Source organism: Pantherophis guttatus, chromosome 2, assembly GCF_059756535.1.
Source record: "Pantherophis guttatus breed Tessera chromosome 2, ASM5975653v1, whole genome shotgun sequence".
In the NCBI taxonomy this organism is placed as follows: Eukaryota; Metazoa; Chordata; class Lepidosauria; order Squamata; family Colubridae; genus Pantherophis; species Pantherophis guttatus.
Genome location: NC_142064.1, coordinates 40,028,118 through 40,047,037, shown reverse-complemented (window position 1 = coordinate 40,047,037; position 18,920 = coordinate 40,028,118). Strand labels below are relative to the sequence as shown.

General features: G+C 35.8%; 2 long non-coding RNA genes across 5 annotated transcripts in view; one reads left to right on the top strand and one right to left on the bottom strand.

Moving 5' to 3' along the window:
* LOC148115086 (uncharacterized) overlaps positions 1-12,008 on the top strand; it is a 93,389-nt gene extending 81,381 nt beyond the window's left edge. The window contains exon 3 of the long non-coding RNA XR_015732120.1: positions 11,954-12,008. This is a non-coding gene — a long non-coding RNA (uncharacterized LOC148115086). The remainder of the gene's footprint in view (positions 1-11,953) is intronic.
* The window catches only part of LOC132711497 (uncharacterized), a 59,738-nt gene that overhangs the window by 33,925 nt on the left and 6,893 nt on the right, over positions 1-18,920 (bottom strand). The gene's annotated exons all lie outside the window — the stretch shown is intronic.

The window sequence follows — 18,920 nt, the reverse complement described above, 5'->3', positions numbered from 1 at the left end:
CACCCAGCGGCTTCACATAAATGTTGAATAGAAGGGGCGAGAGGACCGATCCTTGTGGCACCCCACATATAAGGGGCCTCGGGGTCGACCTCTGCCCCCCTGTCAACACAGACTGCGACCGGTCAGAGAGAAAGGAGGAGAACCACTGTAGAACAGTGCCCCCCACCCCCAACCCTTCCAACCGGTGCAGCATGATATCATGATCGATGGTATCAAAAGCCGCTGAGAGGTCTAGTAGGACCAGGACAGAGGAGCAACCCCTGTCCCGAGCCCTCCAGAGATCATCAACCAATGCGACCAATGCTGTCTCTGTGCTGTACCCGGGCCTGAATCCCGACTGGAATGGATTTAGATAATTCGATTCATCCAGGTACTGAGGCAGTTGTCGTGCAACCACACTCTCAACAACCTTTGCAACAAAGCGAAGGTTGGAGACAGGACGATAATTTGCTAATACAGCTGGATCCAGGGAGGGCTTCTTGAGGAGGGGCCTCACCACTGCCTCTTTCAAGATGGTGGGAAAGACAACCTCACTCAAAGAAGCATTTATAATCTCCTGGAGCCAGCCTTGCGTCACCTCCCGGGAGGCCAGTACCAACCAGGATGGACACGGGTCCAATAAACATGTGGTCGCATTTAGTCTGTTCAGTATCCTGTCCACGCTTTCGGAAGTCACAGGATCAAACTATTCCCAAATAATATTCTCAGGACCTGCCCCTGTCATCTCCTCTGGATCAATCCAGAGTATTGATCCCAATATCTTGGGACTCTTCCAACAAAAGACCTGGTGTTCTAAATCTTCTAGTCTTTGTTTCTAATCTGGTGCACAAAGGAACAATAAATAAAATTAGCTGTGTGCATAAAATGGAAAGCTTGTTTTGCTTCAAATATAGAACAAAACAACCCGACCTGGAATTAGTTCTGATTCTATACCTAGCAAATAAAATACATTGTGAAATACTCATTAGCACAAATTTGATTCATGAAGTTATACTATACCAATAACCTTAAATTTACATAGAATCTTCTATCCTGGTATTTTGAACACCTGTTGAAGCTTAAAAAGTACATGCATCAACTGGCTTCAACATTCAACAAAATGCACCTAAAGTTCAAAATCAATTGTGTATGGCGGGTGTCAAAGTCAAGGACTCTTAAATCTGGCCAGTGGGGTTGGACTGGAAATAGCAAACGATCGGCCTGCAGTGCCTCTGGCAGCCAAAATGGGGTGTGGGGGGCCATGCGCATGGCTCCCTTGTGCCCTCTTTTGACTGGCAGGGTGTTGCAGGAAGTGTCCGTCCCATCTCCTCCTCCTGGGCCGACCGCAGAGGAGAACTACAGTGCTGATCTGGCTCTCGAAGAAATCCAGTTTGACACCCCTGGTGTATGAGAGCATGTGCAAAAATCTAAGCTTAACAAATGTATGTTTAAAATGGACAAAACTGCTGTATGATTCTTGTATCCACTCTTATCCCTCAAGACCTTGAGATGGCTAGCAAATTATATATTTAAAAATAATCAGCTAATTCTTTCTCCAAAATACCTATTTTTCATGATGGTATTTTTTGTATTGTAACAGGATATCAAATGACGCTGTCGATATTCTGAAATGAACATAGTAGTCAAATATATGAAATGTCAAATATATCTTATTATATAGAAACCATCTAACTATTAATGTTTATGTCCCATGCTATGGACTTCATTTTTTCCTTGCAGCAAGTTGACAGCATTTTTCTGACAACATTCTCTCTTGCATGAAGAATATAAATAAATGTAGCACATCAAATTGCTTTGTTATGTTATTATGATTGAAGCATGATGTGAGAATCTCTCCAAACCTCAAAATGTCATCCTTGTGTATAAGTATTTTGGTAAAAACCCATGACATTTTAGTTAAATGGCTCTCTCCAGCTATGGATTAAGTTGATTTTTCTATAAAGATGGACCCTGAGAGAACTTCTAACTTTTAAAAAAATCCAATTTTGTCAAATATGTGTGTGTGTGTGTGTGTGTGTGTGTATGTGTGTGTGTGCAAAATTTATATTTCGCTGATAAAGAAATAAAGGGAGACTAGTATAAATCCATTTCAAGCTATTTAGCTCGCCGTACCCTTACTTGGATTTGAACTTGGGCTGCCTGCATATTAGACAGTTGTATTAACCTCTGAGCCACAAGTTCTCCTCCCTTTATCAGCTTGAGCCAGGGGAGAGATTAAGTGTTTTTCTATCCAGACACCTGGTTTACCCCAGCATGTGGGAGGGAGAATACTGCATCAGCGAAATATAAATTTGGTATAAAATGGTTTGTCATGAATGTGACTGCTTGAGGGGTCCTGGATTGGAGCTGAAAGGCGAAAGGGATGCAGTATGCTCCCTCCCAACTGGTAGACCAGGTGTCTCGATAGAAAAACACTTAATATATGTGTGGATAGATAGATAGATAGATAGATAGATAGATAGATAGATAGATAGAAGATAGATAGATATAGATGCATATGTTTATATCTGTATCTGTATATCTATCTATCTATCTATCTATCTATCTATCTATCTATCTATCTATCTATCTATCTATCTATCTATCTATCTATCTATCCTAATATTAAGCCCTAACGCACACAACCCATTGATATGTGTCTTTCTTTCAGTTTCAATAGAGAACAGCTATCTTTCACATTGCAGGTTTTTATTTGAAGAAGTGGGTACATAAAGGCTAAAATGATTTTTATTGGGATTGTCTGCAACAAGAGAATCTTGTAAGTCAGATTGTGTTATAACTCCTCCCGATTCTTATACTCCAGAGAATTAGGGAAGTATCAGTCTGACCTGCTTTCAAATGTTACCTTCTTGCTCTGGACTATAAAAGTTTAGCTTTACTTGTCTAAGTAGCAATTCTTGCATTTACTTTTCTCTCTACATTGCGGTGTGATGTCCAAACTAGAGAAAATATTGCAAGTGTAGTCTAATCAGTACATTAAGCAAAGGAATTATTGCTGCAATATAGTTCTTTTTAGCTGCTGTGCTCTATTGCTTCTTTATATCCGACTGATTATCTACTAATATATGCCAAGAACTTTCTTAAACACGTTGCTATTAGGTTTTCCCCATTCTTCTACCTATGTATTACACACACACACACATACACACAACACACACACACACACACACACACACACACATTTTAAGGCATAATTGATTATAACTGGATTCTTAAATTTGGAGAACTCCGTTTGAAATGTGATGTCTTCTAAAATATTAACAAATTCTCCTAGGCTGGTGTTATCTACAAATTGGATACACATCCTTCCATTCTATCCTGCATTCATTTATAAAAATATTGTATGGAATCCTAGAAAATTCTACCTGATGCTTTTAGATAATGTAAAACCATTGAGAAGCACCTTTGGAATCCATTGACTCAGCCAATTACAGTGACTGTTTCAGCCCATTAAACAACAGTACTATCTAATCCATGTTCATTTACCTTGCCAACAAGAGTATAAAAGACCTTGCCAAGATATGTTGCATCTACAGCAGGGATGAAATTCAGCAGGTTCTGACAGGTTCTGGAGAACCAGTAGCGGAAATTTTGAGTAGTTTGGAGAATCGGCAAATACTACCTCTGGCTGGCCCCAGAGTGGGGAGAGAATGGAGATTTTGCAGTATCCTTCCCCTGGCGTGGGGTGGAAATGGAGATTTTGCAGTATCCTTCCCCTGGAGTGGGGTGGGAATGGAGATTTTGCAGTATCCTTCCCCTGCCATGCCAACCAAGCCATGCCCACCACGCCCACCAAGCCACGTCCACAGAACCAATAGTAAAAAAATGTGAATTCCTTAAAAGGCCTTAAACTTAATAAGAACAAAACTAAAATAATTGTGAAAAATATGACAAATCTACAAACGAAAGAATTAGAAGATTTATTAGGCCTCCAGGTAGTTAAGAAGATAAAATACCTGGGAATATGGATTACGGCAAGACTTTCTTCATTAAAAGAGGATAACTATATTCCCTTATTGCAGAAAACTAATCAAGACCTCGATAGGTGGAGGAGGCTTAAATTGTCCCTGACTGGTAAAATTGCGGCGATCAAAATGAATATTTTACCGAAATTTCTATTTCTATTTCAAAATATACCGATATCACTAGATAAAAAATTCTTTTTGGATTTGAATAAACATATCAGGAATTTTTTGTGGGAGGGCAAGAAATCGAGGATTTCTCTCAAGACACTTCAAGGGAAAAGAAATTTGGGAGGGTTCGGGCTCCCTGACTGGGAATTATATCAAAAGGCGGCAAAAATAATTTGGATAAAGGAGTGGATCAAATTACAAGAAGATAGAATTTTGACACTAGAAGGACACGATCTCCTTGAAGGATGGCACGCTTACCTCTGGGATACAAAGGATAGGAGGAAAACTCATTTCTATAAACATAAAATTAGAGAGACACTGATTCGTACGTGGCTGGAAATTAGACAGAAGATATATACCAAGATTCCTAGCTGGTTGTCAATTATGGATGCTCTAGTGGCCCCAAATAGAAGAGGGAACTATAAAATGGGCACATATAAGGATATCCTGGATGAAGAAGGGAAGCTCAAACCCTTGGAAGTATTGAGGGACCAGGGGTTTATTTTGGACTGGTGGAAATATCTCCAGATTAAGTCTAGATTTCAAGAAGATAGAGATAAATGTGGTATTGAAATGAAATATGGATATTTTGACAAAATTATTTGGGGACCGGATAAGAAAATGTTATCAAAAATCTATAACTTTATATTAGATGAGGATAGAGCCGAGACGATAGCTAAAAATCAGCTAAGCATTTGGGAGAAAAACTTAGGATATGGCCTTAATTTCAATGACTGGGAGATAGCTTGGAACAGAAATTTCAAAATAACGAAATCGGTAACATTCAGGGAAAATCACTACAAAATGTTCCATAGGTGGTACCTAGCCCCGGACAGGCTGGCCAAAATATTTCCAAATTCTTCTGCTTTATGTTGGAAATGTGGAAAGACGGTCGGCACCTTTTATCATCTGTGGTGGACTTGCCCTAAGACCAAAAAGTTTTGGTTAAAGATTCGACTCTGGCTCTCGGAAATAACGGGACAGGAGATAGCCCTGGCCCCGGAATCCTTCCTCTTAGGTATGATTGAAGATGGTCTCGACAACAATAAAACCCAACTGGCAATTCAAATTATTACTGCGGCTAGATTAGCCTTTGCGAAACTCTGGAAATCCAACTCTACCCCCTCTGAAGAAATATTAATAAATAAAATTCTAGAGTGCGCAGAGATGGCTAAATTGATGAGCGAGCTAAAAAATGAAGAGAACTCTAAGTACTACGAAGTATGGGGAATTTGGTATAACTGGTTAAAGAATAGGATAAAAATAGGATAATAGGCTATGATTTGTTAGACACCCGAAATGGACTCAATTGTATAGAAATGTAGAGAATTGTATAGAACTGTATATTGTATAGCCATGGATGGAATTTGCCTAATGTTTGATCTATGAAATGTGTAAACACTGCACCTCGGATCAAGATTGTGATTGTACATTGTCTTTTTAAAAAAAATTGGAAAACTCAATAAAGTATTAAAAAAAAAAAAGTGAATTCCACCACTGATCTACAGCATTCCATTTGTTTACCTTTTGTAAATCAGTTTCTTACACAAAATGTTAGCCTTGACACACCAGTACTAGATTCTAGTAATGGTATTATTTTTCTAAGTGCTTGCAGATAAACTGCCGGGGTATCTGCAGTGTTTCTGTACATCCAAAAAAGAAAAAAAAAGAAAGAAAGAAAAAGAAGAAGCAAAATAGACATGCTATTGTCCAAACCTTTTGCATATGTGTGTGATGTTCACTGGCAATTCTGGAACATCTGTGACTGCCTAATATGGCAATCAATTACTTCAAAGACATTCCAAAAGTGCCCTTGAAAGAGAAATACATTTTATGAAATGCTTCAGGCAGATTAAAACATTTTTACTGACACTTTGGGTTCCTCCCTCTCTCTTTCATTCACTACAGAAACAACAGATCTTCAGTAATACTACTAGTCTTTCAGAAGCTGCGTGGTAATCCTGTCATTCTGTTCCCTTCTGGTTTTTTTCTGCTGAAAATAATCTTGTGCTTCAACCCTGCCCTTTGTTTCAGTGTAGTTTGCTTTCTTTCTGCATAGATTGTCCTTTTGGTCTTATCTTGAGACAGCAGCTAAGAAAATCTTTTTGTCTGATCAATAAGAGCAAAATAGTTTAAATATCAGGCAACCAATTTCTTTTGCTGCTTCCCAGAAACAAATCCTATAATTTTTCCAGTGAATTGCTGACAATCTTTTGGCACCTGGGATTCAAAAGCACTGTTCAAACTGAAAATAGTCTTGTGATAATATTGTGTGGCTACAAACTGGGAGACTACTTAAAGCTATTTGATAAATATTTAAGCATTTTTTCCTCCTTATCTTTTTTTAAAAATTGTGAACAAGACTGCCTAGGCCACTTTGGTTACTGATAATTTTAGGTGTCTGTGGACATTCTCCCGGTCATGGTTGTCTCGAGGGTGCTTTTTCAAGAGGCAACTGGACTTCTTTTGTTTTTCCCTTAAAGATTGAGTCAGAACTGAAGAAGCTTCTTGGATGAGAAGTGAAACATCTTCAAGGAAAAACAAAGTCCAGTTGCCTCTTTAAAAAGCATTTTAGTCTTCTTTCTTCAAGTTAAACTTACACATTCCTTCAATATTTCTTTGTAGGACTTTGTTTCTACTCCTTAGATTATCTTAGTTTCCCTTAAAACAGGAATGTGAACCATTATGGAATAAATACAATATCATGCCATGTTTTGGCAAAATAATTTTGCATTGTAAATTATTCAGCAAACTTCAGCTATTGGGTGGTTTTAATTTTTAAAAATAAATATAAATAATATTATTGCAACCTGTTTATATTTTTAGCAACTGTTCATATTCATTAACTTACAGTTAGCTTTCAAACAACAATAATTTCATGATCCTTTTCACGCATTCTATCATCAATTCAGGGGTATCTTGTCCCATTCCTATTCATTTGATTTTTGATTTGGAAAAAAACTCTACCATGATCTCTACTATATTTCATTCTGTTATTTTCAATCTATTTCTCTAACCTTTAAAGATTATTTTGAATTGTGTCTGTTTGTTAACATATTAACTATTATATCAATTTTGTATCCTCTGTAAATTAAATTTAATAAGCACTCTGTTCATTATCCAAATTGTTAATAAAAAAAATTGAAGAGGAGCCAGGCTTATGCAACATATTATTCATTGTTTGTCATCCCTTAGCAGGATATAGAATTTTCAAGAAACATGCTTAGAATACTAGAATCCAGCTAACAGTAATTTATGTATTTATTATATTTATTTCCTACCTCAATTCAGACTTGGTATTTACAACATTAAAACAGAAAACATAGCTTTGTATCCATACATGTAATTAGCTTGCTATTATAAATGTCATGAGACACTTTGCGAAAAGAAAGTAAACCAGGTGCAAATACGGGATATGGTTACTTTGAAGAAAATTAAAAATAGTAATGCTGTTAGTTATATTGAGTGGAAAGAGCAGAATTCTGCTTGGACATTTGAAAACTATTCTTTTTATTTCTAAGTATAAATGTAACCTCCTCTTCCTCTTCCATCTTTGTGGCCCAGAAACTGTGACTTGCTGCTCCATTTTGTGGCTTTGAAGGCAGTCAAAGATATGAACAAAAGAAAGGAACAGAGTGAAGCAACTGTGAAATATAAAGGTTCTGATTCCTAATAGGATTCTGACATTTATTTCAGTTATTACTACTGATATTCTTCACCATAATTAAAACTCATACTGCATGTCTGAAGCAGAATCCTTTTCATCTCAGGAATTTTATGCTTACTTTCCATTAAGTGCTTTTTCTGTCTGCACCTTTCCCAGTAAGTATGACTATTGAAAGGTAGAGTAGACATTTAAATGACTATTAAAAGGTACAGTACAGTAAAATTCAGAGGCAGAAACCTTGGGGGTTTGAACAAATATAATAAATAGTAAGCTTCAAGAAGAAGGATAGTCAATCATAAAAAGATTATAGAATCTGTTTATCAGTGGGCCGGATCTGGGCCCCGGGCCTTGAGTTTGACAGCCCTGATCTACAATATGCAACTGATTCTTCTGTTTCCCGTCCCCCCACCCTTTTACACATCGGATCCAACAGGAAAATAAATGGCACTGCAAAAGCAATAGGGTAGGTCTGGATGTAGGACTGGATGATTCCCCCCCCCCACACACACACTTAGCTATCTCCTCAATGTCTTTTCTTTTGGCTGTCCTTCATTCCAGTGCCTGTCATCTCCAGCTGACTAATGCCTCACATAGCCAACAGCTGCCTTGTGAAGAGCTAGGCTGAGGGTGCTTGTCAGCAGTGGAAGAAGATGGTAAAGATCAGTGAAGGTGACAATCATTAGTTCATTTAAATATTCCTCAATCCCATTCCTAAGAGGTCTGTAATAGGCGTGCATAAGCGCACCAATGTGCCTACCGTCCTTGTCCTAAAGTCCCCCTTTTATTTGTAACCATCTCATGTATCCCTAATCATGTTTATACTTTTATCTGTAATCTTATATATGCTTGACAAAATAAATAAAAATAAAAATAAATAAATAAATAAATAAAATATTATCAGAGGATTTGATTTGTCTTCATTGTCCCATTGCACGGAGTTCTTCAAATCTTTAACAAGCCTTTTCCCCCAATCTATTTTATCTTGCCAGATAAAAGGTGTTCTGTATCTGACATTCGTTTGTCTATTCATACCAACATTGTTAGTCCTTTTATAACATTTTAAATTCAAAATATAATTTAGATTTTTGCTGCTTATTTAAGATTCTTTAAATTCTTAAATTTATAATTTTTTTAAAAAAGTTTTCTTTTATTCAAGGTGAAAGACAGACTCAGCTGGCATTTCAAACTTGTCATTTGGAAGATCTCTAAAAGCTTAGAATTAACAACCAATTTCCAAAAGTGCTTAGAAAGTGAGATTTGTGAATTTAGTATCGTGTATAAGTCTTTGCATGGTTGCAAGCAAGATGGCTAATCCCAATCATTTCCCAGCAGTCAAACCATAGAAAACTGCTGTCCTGCTATCTTTTTATCTTCTTGAGAGCCATCTGGGACACATACGGGTGATCTTCCATCTTGTCCTTACTCAGAGAGGTTCCAAGGAACCATTCTTCTTACCAGTTCCTTAGTTTTGCCACAGTAAATGGTTCTGCTTTTGTAGGGCCTTCTTCAGGTTACCTTACCTCCCTGGAACGGTCTGGTTTAATCTTGTACTAAGGAGCAGCTTAATCCTTACATAGAAATAGAAATAGAAATAGAAATAGAAATAGAATAACAGAGTTGGAAGGGACGTTGGAGGTCTTCTAGTCCAATCCCCTGTCTAGGCAGGAAACCCTACACCACTTCAGACAAATGATTATTCAACAATCCTCAGGTTTTAATATTATTATAGTTAACTGCAATTTTCTTTTTTTTTAGTTTGTTTTATTTAATTTTTACAATTAAACAATCATTATTCAACTCTTGTGCATGATTGTGACCATTTACATATCATCACACTAGTATTCACCTATACTCTATATATTTTTACTAAATCTACATTCTATTATTTATTTATTTTTCTATTTTCGATCCAATTATACCATTTCTCCCCTATTACATAAAAATCCGAGTCCATCAATCCTTTCAATTCAAGTGTCATTTTGTCCATCTCGGCGCAATCCATTATCTTTTTAATTATTAAATCTTCAGAGGATATATTTGAGCTTTTCCAACATTGCGCGAAGGCAACTGCAATTTTCTAATAGAGTGCTCCTTTAAGCAAATAGTGCAGTATTTCTTGTATCTGTGACCAAAATGGTTTGGGACAAAAAACCAACTTAATCATAATCAGAAGCTAGAATTTAGAATTAAGATGTCAAAATAAGGTTTCATAGAGCTGAACTACCGTATTTTTCGGAATATATAAGACGTACCTTTCCCACCCCCAAAAGTGGGTGAAAATTTAGGTGCGTCTTATACACCGAATGTAGCCCCGCCCACCCACTGGCCCCCACCCTTTGGCCTCTGCCTCACAGCAGTTACCTCCTTGCAAGCAAACAGCAAGAAAAAACAGCTCCTTTCAGCTTCAGCACAGCCTAATTAGCACAAGTTGATTGGATCGGCCTCCCGACTCTCAGCTGATTTGCTCTCAGCTGTTTTGCGCAGGGCTCTGCTGCTTGCTGCAAAGAGGTAAATTGCTGGAAAAGATTTTTTTCCTCCTTGTGCTAATCAAGCTATGCTAAAAATGAAAATGAAAGTAAAGCAGGTTGTTTGCTGTTTGCTGCAACAAGGCAAAATTGCTCAGAGGCAGAGGCAGAGGGAGATTTCTTTTTTCTTCTTTTCCTCACCAAAAAAGGTAGGTCCGTCTTATACTCTGGTGCGTCTTATAGTCCGAAAAATACGGTACCCATTCTCCTTTAGATTAGATTTTATGTTTTCCTAGGAAGTTTGCTTTTTGCTACCCCTGCCTCCATGAAAACCAAAAGATACAAGTCACTTGGAGCATTGATCTCAGCATTACAAATGTTTTTGGAAACACTCTGACTAAATGCAAAATGGCTTCTGCTAGTAACGACCTAGGTGATCAAAGCGCCTATTAAAATGTCACCCAGTGCATTTAATGCACTGAATTTAAATTATAAATAAAAACATTCTATTTACCTCCAGTATAAATTACTAGGTAATGTGAGCAATGCAGAACCTACTTAAAATATTAAACCATTAAAATGAGATATGTGTGGTTTTATGTTAATTTATTGTCCTTGGCTCTAACAGCAGCATAGTAGCTTGGCATGCAAGTAGGTGTAGACATTTTTATGTGCTCATTTTATACAACTTATTTTGGTAAGCTGGACCTATGACAATAGATTCCTTGTTTGTATCTGTGTTGACAATAGCTTTCAGTTATGCTAATACGGTAAAGCCATCAATTTCAGGCCTGGCTGCTTCCTATACTTTCATTTGTGTATTATAAAACTCTACAGACAACAGAGTCTGAAAATGTATTAATGTTGTATATTTCTACTTGAAGACAGGTTGTTTATTTGCAAAATCTCATTCATATCTTGGAAAAACTATAAAAGTATAGAAAGCATGAGATACCATACAATCATAACTGTTTTACCTGTTGAAAACATGAATCATTTATTCAGCAGTCAATGTTATTATATTTTTTTATTTTCATTTGTTCAGTAATAATTCAATACAATAATAGCAGAATGCTTTTCAGCTCAGTTGTAGTAGGAATAGAGATAGTCATTCATGGAGCCAAATGATGGTATGGTACCTAAAATTTATCATAAGTAATTTACAGGCATCTCAATGAGATCAAATAAGTCAAGATGGTAACTGCCCCTTTAAAAGGGTAGCACTTTTGATAATGACCTTATCTTGACTTATTTGACATACCCATAGATCCACAGATTTTCTTCCTCATACAGTTTGGATAGGGGTGTCAAACTTGCGGCCTGCAGGCCAGATGCGTCACACACTGGCCATCCCCACCCCCAGTTTAACAAAGGGGAAAAATTTGCAATACAACACGTAATGCCACAAGTTTGACACCCCTGACTTTGGATAACCACAAAGCAAAGAGATACCTTTAAAATTCATCCTACTAAGGCTAATTAATTCACAAGACTTTAACTCATTTTTTCCTTTCTCTATATTTTTAAAAACCCACAGCAGTTTACAAATGGAAAAAAAATGGCAAACCATGCAACATTTCAGAACAAGTAACAATATTGCAGTAATTAATACATGCATAAAATATAAATTGTGATAAAATGCATCTTAATATATACACAAATAAAACTCTTTTTGCTGTTTCTCAAAGAACAAGACAGGAGATAGCAGAAGATTAATCTCAAAACAACACTGAACCTCTTCAAGGTAAGAACAGATAAAGGTCTGTCATTTAATACTCACAGTGTAGATACTGAATGCTTGTCCTGGGTGATTAGCAAGTTAATAAAAAGGTGTCCAAATTAAGCAATTAAAAGTAAGGACTGGAAAATCTAGCTTCAGATTTTTACTCAACCCATCCAAGGGCTGGCTGATATCTAATGTACATTAGAATGTGTTTGTTTGTTTGTTTGGGGTTTAAGTTGTGTAGATGAGCTGTTATAGTGTATAATCTATAATTTTTGCTCAATATGTTTTTCAAACCCAGCCAAATGTGTTTTATTGAATAAACTATGGTGAAACAAATGTTACTTTAACACGCTGAACTGATTCAGCAAGTTATGAGTTATTAAATAAACCATAGTTAAACTGAAGCTTGACATAATGAATGAATCGTTATTGAATGATTATGCCTTACTGCTAGGTACATATAAATAGGTTCACAGCCAGAATTTTTGAATTAAGTAGTGCTTATAAATTATTACTCTCTTTTAAGATGACATTAGATATCATGGAAATGTATTTCGATTAAATTTCATTTCATTCTCTCTAGAGAATGACCTAAAATGAAGATAGAATAAGTAATCCCATTATACTTGGTAACGACCATCATCAACTTTACCAGAATATAAAATAGTTGTTACACCCAACCCCTATACTTCAATAATAAATTCAAGTTGTAAAAATAGAATATTTTAAATTAACTATAGCACTTTTCTCAGTAAAATGTAAAATTGAATGCTTTTAAATTCATCAGATTCTACTCTCTGTTCTGAGCCATAGAGGAAATTATAGTTCATATCATCCTTCCTGAATATTTTATAGTATGAACAAGGTCTTTAAAAAGTGACATTCAATTTAATAGATACATGCCCCAAACCAGTTGTGTAGGATAACTGTTCTTGGACTAAAGTTTTGCAATAAAAGAAATTAGGCCTACTACATACAGACTGTAATAATCTGGACAATTATTAAAGGACAACAAAGGAATAATAATTTCTGTACGTCTTTGTTGTCATTTAGTATTCTTCTGGAGTTTTACAACCAAATATAATCTTCCTGGTAGCAAACTTGTAGAAGAAGAACAAAATGACAAGAATGGAAACATGGAACTGAGTGGAACAATAAGTTATTCATGGAACAAGTAATGCCAAAGATTACACCTGTTGGATATCTATACCTAAATAACATTATTTTTTGTATGCTACTGAAGTCTCATATATAATCAAATGTTCTAAGGTATTTTTAATTCCAATTTAATGCACAATGACCCAAATAATATTTTCAAAACTACCCAGGCAGTCCTAATCTGTTCTGTCTATGTTTTCTTAGATAGAAACTTATTTATAAAATTCACAGCATAAATTCTTGAGAGATGTCCTTGTTTCTCTTAATTTCCACAGCATGGTGTAGAATTCTGGAAGGTCTTTATGGCTGGTTAAAGATAAGGGAGTTTAAAAAAGCTACTTTCTTTTAAAGATATTGAAGTATTAGTTATTAAGTCCAAAGTTTTAATATTTCATCTTCTTGTTTAATAAGATGTGCCTATTTTAGGCATGCCCTTTAACAATCGTCTGTTTTGGAAGTGTTATATAGATTTCAAAAGGAGCATAAAATTTGTAGGAACTTTGTGATTTTCCTATGGAGATTATTTATGAGTTTAAGGTTACGATGAAATAAGTATGAAAAGTAGTTTTCAAACATGTCTGCAGTTTAGCATGATAATATCTGATTGTTTAAACAGTTGCTCAGTCACTACCAGGAATTATAATACAAGGATAAGCACTTAGCATAGGATATGGAACACTAAAATCAGATCAAAATATAGCATTATGCTGGAAAGTTATTAGGAGGGTATAAACAGTAGTGCATACATGAGAATATTCTGAATCAATGTTTTAGCAAAATAATCTAATTTGATTCAAGTCACTTTAGAATCCAGTCCTGTTCTGACTTATTTACTTATTTTATTTTTATTCCACCTTTATAAGTAATTCAAGGTGGCAAACATACATAATTTCTTTTTCCCCACAACAACCCTGTTGAAAGAGAATGACTGGCCCAAAGTCACCCTATTGGGTTTTATGCCTAAGGCAGGATTAAAACTCACAGTCTCCTGGTTTCTAGGCCATCATCTTCACCACTACATCAAAAGGGCTTACTGACTTAATTTGTTTAAAGAACACGGCAATAATTTACCAATTGGAGATGAGTTAGGCATTTTATTTATTTGCTTGTATTTATATATTGCCATAATTATAAACCATCTCCTGTCCTCTTGAAATTCTCTACAAGGTTTGTGGGCAGGAAAACTGATTTGATAATTTCTATGAATTTTTGCAAATCAACAATTTCTCAAGGAAAAGATCACCACTAAGGAAGGACCAGAGTACTATTACTGAAAAATCCATGGAAAGGAGTTTTCTTATCTTGTCTTTCCTGGTGATGTGCTTAGAGTAAAGTGCAGAAAACTAAGGAGATTGAAGAGTGCTAAAAAAAGATGATTGTACCATAACAGTCAGGAGGTAGACAGACAGATGGATGGATGGATGCTTGCTCACTTTGGAATTTAAAGCAAAAGCATTTTACTCACACATAATTCTCAGAAATATGTTTTCTGATAGAATTGCTAACACTCATTTTCTTTATCAGATTGATTGATAAGTGCAGATATGCCCATGTGTGCCCAAAAGTTACTTGCAGCCAGAAAAAGTATATACCTTTAATACTATTAAACAACAACATCTCCCTATGTCAGCTCCTTGGGAAGGACTTGATAGGTGAATAAAAATGCCAAATCTAGTCTAAACATTTGGCAGACTAGGCAAACAACAACATTATCATCATCATCATCATCATCATTATCATCATCATCATCATCATCATCATCATCATCATCATCATCAATATCATCATCATCATAACAACAACCTGTGACTGGGCCTGGACGGCTATCAGGTGCAGTCCCTATGGTTATGGGAATGCCAGTCTTTGGATCGGTAGTGGCTTAGCCACCGTGAACCAACCCAGGCACCTACCATTATCAATGATGAGAAGAAATCAACAAAATTCCCTACCGGATCGGTCGTCGCCTGGGTCAACAAAGACTGTGTCAGATACTGTGGCTCCTGGGCATCTGCTGAAAAATGGGCTACAGGGCTCAGTTGCTACTGCTGGGGAACCAGAGCATGCAACTGTAAAGCGACTGGGACAAAAGTGCAAAACATGGGCTACCGAGCAAAAAACTGTGCTACTTGGAACATCATATATTTAAGAAGATACTTGGTTAATACCTAGGATGCTGGCAGCAACCCGTATCAACCATTAGCACCAGTCAATTGTATTTGTGACACATTAAGTGTTCAGTTGACTGAGTTTCATGTTTAATGAATAAAAGAGATAATAATAATAATAATAATAATAATAATAATAATAATAATAATAATAATAATTATTATTATTATTATTATTATTATTATTATTATTATTATTATTACTATTACTATTATGTGGTTGACTGCAACCAACCATAATAATGACTAGAAACTAACTTGGGACTAGTTAAGATCAGGAGTACTGAAAAAAGAAACAGAAAGCTTTATTTTGGCAGCTCAAGAACAAGCCCTAGCCACAAACTGCATGAAGGCAAAAATTCAACATGTTACCACCAACAGCAAATGTCGCCTCTGTAATGAGAAAGATGAGACAGTTGACCACCTGATCAGTAGGTGCAGCAAAATTTCACAAACTGACCACCTACAATGCCATGATCGCGTTGCTAAGATCATCCACTGGAAATTGTGCCAGAAGTTTGGATCTGAGTATAGCAAAAACCACTGGGAACATCAGGTTGAGAAAGTTTTAGAGAATGAGAAACTCAAGATCTTGTGGGACTTCAGGATTCAGACTGACAGGCACTTGGTCCACAACACACCTGACATAACAATAGTTGAAAAGAAAAAAGTATGTTTCATTGACATTGCAATACCTGGTGATGCACAGATTGAAGATAAGCAGCAAGAAAAAAATCACAAAGTACCGGGACTTGCAAATTGAAGTTGAGCAACTGTGGAAAAAGAAATCGTGTGTTGTCCCGATTGTAATTGGAGCCCTTGGGGCAATACCCAAAGGGCTACCCCATTATTTAGAAATTCTAAATTTACCGGACTTGAACATTTTGACTCTATTTATTTATTTATTTATTTATTTTTGAATTTGTATACCGCCCTTCTCCCTGAGGACTCAGGGCGGTGAACAGCCAGATAAAAACACCAGATACAAATATTAAAACACATTTAAAAATATATATAGATTTGGCCCCGTTAATTAAAAACGATCAGCAAAACAGAACAATTAATAAAACCCTTAAAAAGAAATTAAGCCAGCCCGGCTTGTTGACTCTACAAAAAACCACCTTACTCGGAACAGCTTACATCCTCTGATGATACCTTAACAGTTCCTAGGTCCTTGGTTAGGACTCGAGCTGCTGAGCTATTAACCAGCCTCAAAGGCTGTGAATCTCACTAAAGATTAACCAATAATAATGTGGTTGACTGCAACCAACCATAATAATGTTTCCTGAGCCCAAAGTGAGATGCTGTGTTCAGAATATATATGCCAGTTCATTCTGTTGGTCCATACATAGCCTGGCTCTTAAAAAAAAACACCTCTTCTGTGATAAGTGTTAGTGAAAAAAATTCAAGAAAGTTGAATGATTTCAAAGCCTTATTAGATCTACCAACTGCACATTCAGAATGTTTTCACCCAAGGACTTTAAAGGTGTGATTTGTGCCTCAAAAAAAACAAAACAAAAAACAGTTCAATAGTTCTTCCCAATACGCATTATATGCTGACTACTTGGAGTGCTGATCTGAACATATTTTTTCACTAAAGGGAAGTATTTAAACATCTAAAGATTTTCTTCTTAGCACATTTGTATCTATGAGTCACTTATCCCAGTACTTAGGATCTTTAACAGCTTACATACAGGACAGTATATCATTCTTTAGCAGTACATTTCAAACATGTACTGAAAAGGAATTTCATTTAACACTGTATTTTACTTTGGATTTAATGGTTTTAAGCACTATGGTCCTAAAAGTAATAGAATTAATCAATTACTGACCATAATTAGTGCATTTCTCCATAGTATCTCAAAATGTCCTTGAGGCTGGCTATGATTAGAAACTAGTTATTGGAGGCTAAGTCCATAAACACAATTTTTTCAAATGTTGATTACATGTACTATCGCTTCATCTTGAACAGTAATTTAGTTTAAATTTTTTTAAATGAATGCTATTTTCAAGACTTTTACTATACCAGAGAGAATGTCAATAGAAGGTGGCACCACCTGACTTTAGCTGATTTCAGAGATGTTAAGAGGGTCAACCTTGGTTAATACTTGGGTGAGACATTATCAGAAAATTCAGGGCAATACAGTAGAACATGAAGCCAAACCATCCCAGAAGGCAACCATGGTAAATCTCTTTGATACTGTGGTCAACATGGGCATTACCATGTCACCGTCAGGATCTGAGATTGACTGAGGGGAGATGCTAATTTTTAAGCAGAGAAGAATATTATAGATCCAAGTGGAGCCCTAGTAGAAAGGAGATTGTAGAGTTTTACCCTAATCCAGTCCAAATATCTCAAGTTTGCTACGGCCAAAGATGACCAATTAAAGCTATGGTAGTAAGGCATATTGTTCCCTTTCTAACGTCTGCTTCTTGATGATATATTGTAAAGAACATTAGTGCATCAAAACTTTTTATGCTGGGCACAGAAAAAAAGTTGACAATAGTTTTTTCACGACTACTGCATTTTATTTTATTAAGGGACGGTGCTCACCATTGGAGATGATTGACAGGATAAGAAGATCTCATTCCAGTGCCTTCCTTCACCTTGGTTCCAGATTCTTACATATATTTTAATTGTTTTTCTATTAATTTTTTAATGATTTGTAAGCTATCCAGAGTCGTCTTATCAGGCAGATGTGCAGCATATTAAATAAATAAATAAATAAATAAATAAATAAATAAATAAATAAATAAATAAATAAATAAATTTTAACAAAGAGAATATCTATAGCTCATGGTTGAGATGAGGTATAATGTCCTTGATGCTTTCTGAGCTTGTTTATTTGCTTGAAGACATTATCCAACTAGTTCATTATCCAACTAGGTAACATCATAATTTGTGAATGAGTGTGGGGTTTGCTCCTTATTTATATACAGTAGCTTTACTTGCCAGTTTTGGTGGAGGTATGATTTCCACTTTGGTAGTTCCTTGATTAGGATATTATTTTCTGACTGATTGTTTGCCTGGTGTTAGTTTTTAAAAGTAGCTATACCATTCTTCAAAATCAGGTTTTCCTTGGAGATGGCTTATATGCATTAAAATCACAATAAAGAAGTTCTGAATCATCATTGTTATCATTACATTACATTAAAAACTGTAACAAGTTAGATAAAAAAACATGAAACACATATATTTAAAATACTAAAATATTTAGGAGAAAGTTCTTGGAGATTTGAATTCAGGAAGTAGTCCTTGTTAGAAGATGTGCTCCCCAACATAAGAAGAGGCCCTGAACGAATTCTGAATAATTAAATCAGAATATTCCAAAGGGAAAAATATAAATATTCTTAATACAGTTGTCTTGAATGCAGAGTAAGTAGTTTAGACCAGTTATCACTGAATACTAACAGACATTCATTAAATTTTAAATGAAAGTTAGTGGGAAGCCCATGAGAACAAAAAAGACCCTACTTAAAAAGTAATTATATAAGCAGAAGATTAAGACAGAATACTCCATTTGCTTCTTAAATCCAGATACTTGTTTACCGTATTTTTCGGAGGATAAGATGCACCAGAGTATAAGACGCAGCTTAGTTTTTGGG